The sequence below is a fragment of the Scyliorhinus canicula genome, chromosome 7, assembly GCF_902713615.1.
Source record: "Scyliorhinus canicula chromosome 7, sScyCan1.1, whole genome shotgun sequence".
Taxonomy (NCBI): Eukaryota; Metazoa; Chordata; class Chondrichthyes; order Carcharhiniformes; family Scyliorhinidae; genus Scyliorhinus; species Scyliorhinus canicula.
In genome coordinates this window covers 133,129,191-133,138,781 of record NC_052152.1, presented here as the reverse complement: position 1 = coordinate 133,138,781, position 9,591 = coordinate 133,129,191, and the positions used below count along the sequence as shown (strand labels likewise).

General features: G+C 45.9%; 1 non-coding gene across 1 annotated transcript; it reads right to left on the bottom strand.

Moving 5' to 3' along the window:
- Window positions 1-354: 354 nt before the first annotated feature.
- On the bottom strand, window positions 355-425 carry trnag-gcc. The gene has a single exon. It is a non-coding gene; the product is annotated as a tRNA-Gly (tRNA).
- Window positions 426-9,591: the final 9,166 nt, after the last annotated feature.

Genomic DNA, 9,591 nt, shown 5'->3' with positions numbered 1-9,591 from the left:
TAGAACAGTACAGCACAGAACAGGCCCTTCGGCCCTCAATGTTGTGCCGAGCCATGATCACCCTACTCAAACCCACGTATCCACCCTATACCCGTAACCCAACAACCCCCTCTTAACCTTACTTTAATTAGGACACTACGGGCAATTTAACATGGCCAATCCACCTAACCCGCACATCTTTGGACTGTGGGAGGAAACCGGAGCACCCGGAGGAAACCCACGCACACAGGGTGAGGACGTGCAGACTCCACACAGACAGTGACCCAGACGGGAATCGAACCTGGGACCCTGGAGCTGTGAAGCATTTATGCTAACCACCATGCTACCCTGCTGCCCCAAAAAAAAGAGGTGCGATGCATTGGCCGGGAATCGAACCCAGGCCTCCCGCGTGGCAGGCGAGAATTCTACCACTGAACCACCAATGCCAAATGGTTGACTCCTATTCCTGAGTCCTATTGTCTCCTACATTACTTTAGAATTTTCATCATTTGGACTGTTACGGATCACACTGGATTGAATACAACAGGAATCACACCTCTCCCCTCCCTCCTGTACACTCTCCCAACAGATCACCAAGTCTCTGAAAGTCCAAGAAATGTCAATGACTGCTCTCCAGACATTATCATGCAGCAGGCTTCTTTGGGCAAGGAAGACATACATTCAAAAGTTCCTCTCTGTCTCAATTGGAGTTGCACCCTGAAATAGATCGAGACAGGAATTCCTATCCTTGACTTCCCCTGGCCACCGACATGGATGCTTCTGTCTAAAGCCACCCCACTCAGTCTCTGCGAGTCACTCAATCTGGACTGGCGGGTAATTCATAGGGTAAGCCTGTGAATGCATGCCGCATTTGAAATGAAAAATGAAATGAAAATGGCTTATTGTCACGAGTAGGCTTCAAATTAAGTTACTGTGAAAAGCCCCTAGTCGCCACATTCCGGCGCCTGCTCAGGAAGGCTGTTATGGGAATCGAACTGTGCTGCTGGCCTGCTTGGTCTGCTTTAAAAGCCAGCGATTTAGCCCTGTGCTAAACAGCCCCTAAAATAATTTAGCAGTCTGGCTTAATATTCTGTCGTACTCCATAAAATTCAGTGCACGTTTGTGTTCGGGTTTGTTGGCCTTCTATACAGACACTAGAGAAGATATTATAACCCGCATGGTTCTCACCGGGTAAGGATGATCCCCTACACCATGGAGCTTGCAGAATATGAGCTCCCCCAATAAGGGAGAGGGGGAACCTTAACACAGTTCATGTATGAGGCACGATCAATTGCACAAAGACGAGAGTTGGATACAACTGAGGCTTTATTGCTCTAAGATGAGTGGCCTCCCGCAGCATCTGGCGAAATGGCTGCTGCACGGAGGACACACATATTTATGCTCCGCCTACTGGGCGGATCCAGCAGGCAGGAACTACCATTGCACCTGTGGTACAGGTCCTACCATACATCACCTAATATAGGTGCAACAGTGGTTTAGGACAATATAATTTGTATAAATAGAGTCAGCCAGTCAGGCACCGACAAGAGAAGACCCAGTAGGGAACTACTGAAGCTGTGTATATAGTTAATGTGTTAAATAAAGTAACTTTTGTTTCTCTACAACTTGGTGTGGATTCCTTTAGTTGACCCTACAAAAGGAGACTTCCCGAGGTTTAAAGTAGGATTGGGATGTTGACATCTTTATATGGGAAAGCCCTAGTCTGGCATGAAGTGGAAAAAGTCAAGAGGCCCCCGAGCTTCAATTCTGACAGTGTCTGGGCTCAGCAGTTGCTTTAATGAACATAGCATCATACCAAAGGGCCCGAGTGGACACAAAATGCTCATCCACATGGGGAGAGAAAAGCTGCAGCAAAGGTGAGAATACAGGATTCCTGCTGTCTCATTGAAAAGCAATTTCTTTCTCTGCTCCCAAACATTCTTTAAGTGACAGCAGGAGATTGAAAGGCAGCATCTAATATTAAATCTGGAATTCGATGAGAGGGACCATTTCATGGTCAATGTTTGTGGTGTGTCTGTGTAGCTGAAAGCGATTACCACGGGACTGCAATGAAGGAGAAATGAGCTTTATTGCGGTAGCTGCAGGGAATTCATATGAGGAATGACTCAGGAATAAATCCTCTTTGTTGGTTTCTTTTATTTCTGTTTATTTAATTGCCGCTGTCATGATTCTTAATGCTGCAGTTTCGAGTTAGGTACCATTACATGACAAAATGTCAGGAGTTAAACAAGAGCAGTTTCAAGTAAGATGTTATAAAATGGCAACTTTCTTTTGTCAATTTTTTCCACCTTCCTCTGATGAAAGGCTACGGTAATATATGTTACTGGACTAGTAATCCAGAGGTTGTTTTAGTAATCCAGAGGTTGTTTTAGTAATCCAGAGATGTCCCACCATAGCAGCTGAGAATTTAAATTCACTGAATGGATTGGGAATTAAAAAGCTAACACCAGTGATGGTGGCCTCAAAACTACTGGAATATTGTGCAATAGTTTGGCCCGGCTGACAATGTGACTTCGGTCAACAGCAAAGTGGTTGACTCCTAATTTGCGCTCTGAAGTAGGAAGCCACTCAGTTGTATCCAAGAAAGTGGCTCTCCACTGTCTTCTCAACATACGCCAGCCCTGCCAGCCATACCCGCACCATTTTATAACCTGCCTCACTAAACTCTGGTTTAGCAGAGGGGGCTGGTTTAGCACAGTGGGCTAAATAGCTGGCGTGTAATGCAAAACAATGCCAGCAGCACGGTCCGATTCCCGTACCAGCCTCCCCGGACAGGCGTCGGAATGTGGCGACTAGGGGCTTTTCACAGTAACTTCATTGAAGCCTACTCGTGACAATAAGCGATTTTCATTTCATTCATTTCATTTGTGACAATAAGCGATTATTATTATTACTAAACTCACACCCTCATTGTCTGTTAAATCCCCAAACCAATGGGGAAAGAGCTTAAAGAAGGAGTTGAATACTTTCTGAAATTGCAGGGTATATGTGTTGAGAGGCACAGTGACGCATGAATGTATTGCGTCCATGAACACTGCTGCTCAATTCTCCAATTTGTATAAAAGCAAAATACTGCGGATTCTGGAAAACAGCCAATGCTGTATAATGGGTGGCCAATCCTACCCTGTCCATTTTACCCTTCCATGTTAGAGTCATAGTGGTCTACAGCATAGAAGAGGCTCTTTGGCCCCTTCTGTCTGTCCCAGTCAAACCATCTAACTATTCTAATCCCATTTTCCAGCACTTGGCCCATCGCCTTGTATGCCTTAAATCTACGCTCCCTGGTCATTGTTCCCTCCATCAAGAGGAAAAGTTTCTTCCTGCCTCCTCTATCTGTGCCCTTCGTTTTGTACATCTGAATCATGCCTCCCCTCAATCTCCTCTGCTCCAAGGAAAACAACCCCAGTCTAACCAATCTCGCTTCAGAGCTCAAACTCTCCAGCCCAGGCAACATCCTGGTAAATCTCCTCTGCACCCTTTCCAGTGCCATCACATCCCTCCTATAATGTGGATTCCAGACAGAATACACTAGCTGTGCCCTAACCAACATTTTGTACAGTGCCAGCATAACCTCTCTGCTCTTAAACTCAATGTCTGGCTAATAAAGGCAAGTGTACCATAAGCTTTATTAACCACTCTTAGCGTACATGCACACCAAGATCTCGGTGCCTCCCAGGGTCCTGTCGTCTATCATGTATTCCCTTGCCTTGCTTGTCCTGCCCAAGTGCATCACCACATGCTTATCCGGATTGAATTCCATTTGCCACTGATTTGCCCATCTGACCATCCTGTCTATATTCTCCTGTAATTGAAGGCTATCCTCCTCACTTTTTACCACCCCATCAATTTTTGTATCACCTGGTAACTTCCTGATATACCCTTCCGCATTGAAACCTAAATAATTTTTAAAAATCACAAACAGCAAGGGCTCCAACACCTATCTCTGCAGGACCCCACTGGACACAGGTTTCCAGTCAGAAAAACACCCCTCGACCATCACCCTCTGATTCCTGCCACTCAGCTTATTCTGGATGCAATTAGCCAAATGTTCTTGGATTCCATGGGCTCTTACCTTCGCTATCTGTCTCCATGTGGGACCTTATCAAAAGCCTTGCTGAAGTCCATGTAAACTACGTCAAATGCATTTGTTTAAGACTATCCCTTATGGCTCTTATCCACTGCTTAGGGCGGGTGCTAATTAATGAAAAGATGAGTGAGCTCAGACCCTTAATCAATAATGCATTTAAAATTTCCAGTTTTGGGAATTGAGTTTGGTCGAGGTAAGTGTCCTGCAATGAAATTTCCTCACATTTTGGTCCAAGCTCTTTGACAATTTACTTTGATTGTATCAAGAACCAACAAATAGTTAACACAATAGTTGGCAAGATTGGAGGTTTTGCTTTACTGGTATATTTACCACACTACTGTGGCTTAAGCCCCAGCCACCTGAAGCTGCCACTCAGTTTTCAGGATTTACATGGGCACAGAACCAGGGCTGCAACATCACCGAGAGATTATGCGATGTCTTCGCTAAGAAAAGCATTCATCACAGTCAGGAGAGCAGAGGACATTTGAAAGCAAAATGGTGGCCAATGAGTGATGGAACACGTGAGACGTACGATGAATGAGCTTAAAAACAAACAAGCTAATCAAATCAATCCGAATATGTGGAGATGGTTGGATAGCAATGCCCAGAAGAGTGAGAGAGAAACATATTTTGGATGTTAAAGAGAAGAAATCCTCCTCCAAGGAGTAGTTGGTCTGCAGTAGGTGAATGAAAACAATATTTAATTGGCAGCTATGCACAGAAGTTATTTGATTAAAAAGGCGAGGAATTCTTCAGTTGTCAGAATTCGCAATTAAAATAGGACCGTCTGACTGTAATTATAGTGAAGCATCCACCTCTTCCCCTCACCATGCAACCATGTCACCCTGGCAACGTAATTTGGAGGACATTTGCAAAGTGATGTGAGACCTTCATATGACTGACTTTGTGTTGCTTCAACTGTCCATCTTTTACCTCTCTTGTTTTTTGGTGTGAGGGGCCTGAACCTCTCGGATACCAGAGAATTGCTGTGTGCAAAAACTGCTGTAATGGGAACCAAGAGGAATCCCAATGAGATCCTGTCAGATTTAAACATGTAAATCAGTTGGAACAAATGGTGACAGACACTTTTGATACCACATCATTGATTGGATCTTTGAGGCAATCTGAGAAATTGTCAGCTGATGGATTCCACCTGTTGGGAAACCTGAGCAGGGGCAGATGTAGAGATTCCACATTGCACTTCTTCCCAATTAACCTTTTCCATTTGTTATTATCTCAGGACAAAAACAGGAAGGTGATTCCTAATTCTGGTAACTAATCATTGCACCTGGATGCATCACTTGGAAGTTCTCACCCTGAACGACAGGGTTTTCCTAAGAGCTAATTAAAGACACCTCCAAAAAGGCCAAGCTGTATGGCAAGGATTCTGGGATCTTCTTCCATGACCCACAGGCGGAACTCAGTGCGTGTGCTAACCTTCCAACGCTCAGAGGAACATTTCTAAAGAGCCCAGATGGTGAGCTAGGAAGTGCTGCTGCAATCTACCATCGGACTGAAGCCTGAGGGCTCTGATCCTTCTTCAGCCCCTCTTGTTCCTGGGGTTATTTACTGATTGTTGGGAGAACCGTGTCTTGTATATTTTTTCTTTATTATGAAACGTGTTCGTGAACATATAATTATTGGTGGATCTTTAGTCTAGGAACCACTGTGTTTGTTTGGTAAATAAATCTCCCAATGCGCACACACATAACAAGAGACAGATCCTGCTTTTTGTTGTCTAATAAATTTTTAAAAATGTAATTGCAACTTATTTTAGAGCCAACTGGACATTGTTGTCGGAAATGTGGCATCCAATTTATGCATAGCAAAATCCCACATGCAGCAACGTGATACTGAGAAGATTATGTAATGTTGGTTGACAGATAAATTTTGACCAAGACATCAAGGCTAACTCTCCTGCTCTAACAGAATGATAGAATGATTACAGCACCAACACCTGACATCTGGCAGTCTTTCAAATGTCAGTTGATTTGAATTCAGGACCGGCATGTTCCTGTAAAGATGAAGGATAAATATGGCAAGTTTTTGAAACCTTGGATAACGAGGGATATTGTGAGCCTAGTCAAAAGAAAAAAGAAGCACTTGTAAGGTCTAGAAGGCTGAGAACAGAAAAAGCCCCTGAATATAAAGAAAGTGTGGTATTGTCATAACTATCAGCATTGCAAGGGTTAATGTAGTGTCGAGAGTAGCCACTTGAGGGAACTATATAATCTTTATTGCCACAAGTAGGCTTACATTAACACTGCAATGAAGTTATTGTGGAAAGCCCCTAGACGCCACATTCTGCCGCCTGTTTGGGTACATGGAGGGAGAATTCAGAATGCCCAAATTACCTAATGGCACGTCTTTTGGGACTTGTGGGAGGAAACGAGGGCACCCAGAGGAAACCCGCACAGACACAGGAAAATGTGCAGACTCCACACAGACACATGACCCAAGCCGGGAATCGAGCCTGGGACCCTGGCACTGTGAAGCAACAGTGTTAATCACTGTGCTACTGTGCCGCCCATATAAGACAGTGATTCTAGACCGTAGGGGAGGAGTGTATGCAGGAGTTAGTTCGTGAAGGTCAGAAGAGCAGATAATGTAAGTAAAGTTAGATTAAAGTTTATACCAGTAGTGAGATTTGCAGTAATTAGTGTAGTTAGATATTAAAGATCAATTATGTATTCTTAAGGACTACATGTCAAATCCCAGTTTAGTAGCGTAAATAAAATTATAGTTTTGTTAAAGTTAAAGCTATTTTGTGGTCTTTGTGAACACTACGCCAACCATCCTGAAATAAGCAACACGAAGAACCCCACCGAAATGGAAAGGAACTTAAGCAAGGAGTTAGGAGGGCTAAAAGGGGTCCTGAAAAGTCCTTGGCAAACATGGTTAAGGAGAATCCCAAGGCATTTTATACGCATGTAAAGAACAAGAGGGCAGCATGGGAAAGGGTTGGTCCACTCAAGGACAGAGGAGGGAATCTATGTGTGGAGCCAGAGAAATGGGTGAGATACTAAATGAGTACTTTGCATCAGTATTCACCAAATGGGCCTAGGGAAAGGTGTGTAGATATTCTGGTCCATGTCAATATCAAAAAGGAGGAGGTGTTGGGCATCTTAAAAAGCATTAAGGTAGATACGCCTCTAGGGCCTGACGGGATCTACCCCAGAATGCTAAGGGAGGCAGGGGAGGAAATTTCTGGGGCCTTGACAGAAATCACTGTAGCCTCATTGGCTGCAAGTGAGGTCCCAGAGGACTGGAGAATAGCTAATGTTGCTCCTTTGTTTAAGAAGGGTAGCAGGGATAATCTAGGAAATTGTAGGCCTATGAGCCTTAGGTCAATGGGAGGGAAATTATTGGAAAAGATTCTTAGGGACAGGATTTAATCACATTTGGAAACAAATTGACTTTTTAGTGGTAGGCAGTGTGTTTTGTGAAGGGGAGGCCGTGTCTCACAAACTTGATCGAGTTTTTGAGGAAGTGACGTAGATGATTGATGAAGGAAAGGCAATGGATGTTGTCTACATGGAGTTCAGTAAAGTTTTTGACAAGGACCTTCATGGCAGATGATACAAAAGGTGAAGTCACATGGGGCCAGAGGTGAGCTGGCAAGGTGGATACCGAACTGGTCATGGAAGACAGAGGGTAGTGCTGTCTAAATGGAAGGCTGTGACTATTGGTGTTCCGCAGGGATCCGTGCTGGGACCTTAGTTGTTTGTAGTATAGAAAATGATTAGGAAGAAAATGTAGCTGGGCTGAATGGTAAGTTTGCGGATGACACAAAGATTGGCGGAGTTACGATAGTGATTGTCAGAGGATACCGCAGGATATAGATCGGTTGGAGACTTGCGCGGAGAAATGGCAGATGGAGTTTAATCTGGACAAATGCGAGATAACACAGGTGGCAATTATACAGTAAATGATAGAATCTTTAGAGTATTGACAGGCAGAGAGATCTGGGCATACAGGTCCACATACAGATCACTGAAAGTGGCAAAGCAGGCGGAGGAGATAGTCAAGAAAGCATAGGGCACGCTTGCCTTCATCGGCCAATGCATTGAGTATAAAAATTGGCCAGTTATGCTGCAGCTGTACAGAACCTTAGTTAGGCCACATTTGGAATATGGCATACAATTCTGGTCGCCACACTACCAGAAGGATGTGGAGGCTTTGCGGAGGCCACAGAAGATATTTATAGAATTCATAGAATTTACAGTGCAGTGCAGAAGGAGGCCATTCAGCCTATTGAGTCTGCACCGGCTCTTGGAAAGAGCACCCTACCCAAGGTCAACACCTCCATCCTATCCCAATAACCCAGTAACCCCACCCAACACCAAGGGCAATTTTGGACATTAAGGGCAATTTATCATGGCCAATCCACCTAACCCGCACATCTTTGGACTGTGGGAGGAAACCAGAGCACCCGGAGGAAACCCACACACACACGGGGAGGATGTGCAGACTCCGCACAGACAGTGACCCAGCGGGAATCGAAACTGGGACCCTGGAGCTGTGAAGCGATTGTGCTATCCACAATGCTAAAATTATTCTTTTCCAATTAAGGGGCAATTTAGCGTGGCCAATCCACCTACCTTGCACATCTTTGGGTTGTGGGGATGAAACCCACACAGACATGGGGAGAATGTGCAAGCTCCAAAAGAACAGTGAACCGGGACCGGGATTGAACCCGGATCCTCAGCGCTGTGAGGCAGCAGTGCTAACCACCGTACCACACCTCACAGTGGATCAAAACATGAGGCCATTTATACCTTCCACTGACATATGAACATATGAATTAGGAGCAGGGGTTGACCACTCTCCTGGCCATCCTCGGAAAGCAGAAATGTCAATGTTGACCTTATGCAGCTCACAGCCAATCAATGCCATCTTATCTACATTTTCAATCAACTGTAAGTCCTGATGTGGACAGGACACCCAGTCCTGATGTTCCAGGCGGTATTCTCCCCCCCACCCCACAGGGAGAATCACCGGGGTGTCGCGCGAGTCGCACCACGCTGCCTCGACACCAGCACGCGATTCTCCCCCCCGAAACTAGCACAGCGCAAATTGCGCCAGGCCGCTCGGAGAATCGCCGCAAACGGCGCCATCCACACCTGGTTGCTGCCGGCGGGTACTCGTTGCGAAGGCTTGGGTGGTCGGCCTGTGGGTGGGGGGGAGGGGGACTCCGTTCCCGGGTCAAGCCTGCGATGGAGTCTGGCCCGCGATCGGGGCTCACCGATCGACGGGCTGGCCTCTCCCCCCCGGGCCTACTTCCTTTCACAGCCAGCCCCAGAACCCTAGCGACATGTTGGTGAAGGGCCGGAGCGCTCCGCGATGTTACCGCGCATGCGCTAGTTGGCGCCGGCCGAACTGCACACGCGCAGGACCCAAGGCGTCGTGTCTTTTATGCGGCGCCGGGTCTCTGACGCCACGCCGAGGCCCAGCCCCCGTAAATCATGTGACGCCCCTGCTAGCCCCACGGAGGGGGGAGAATC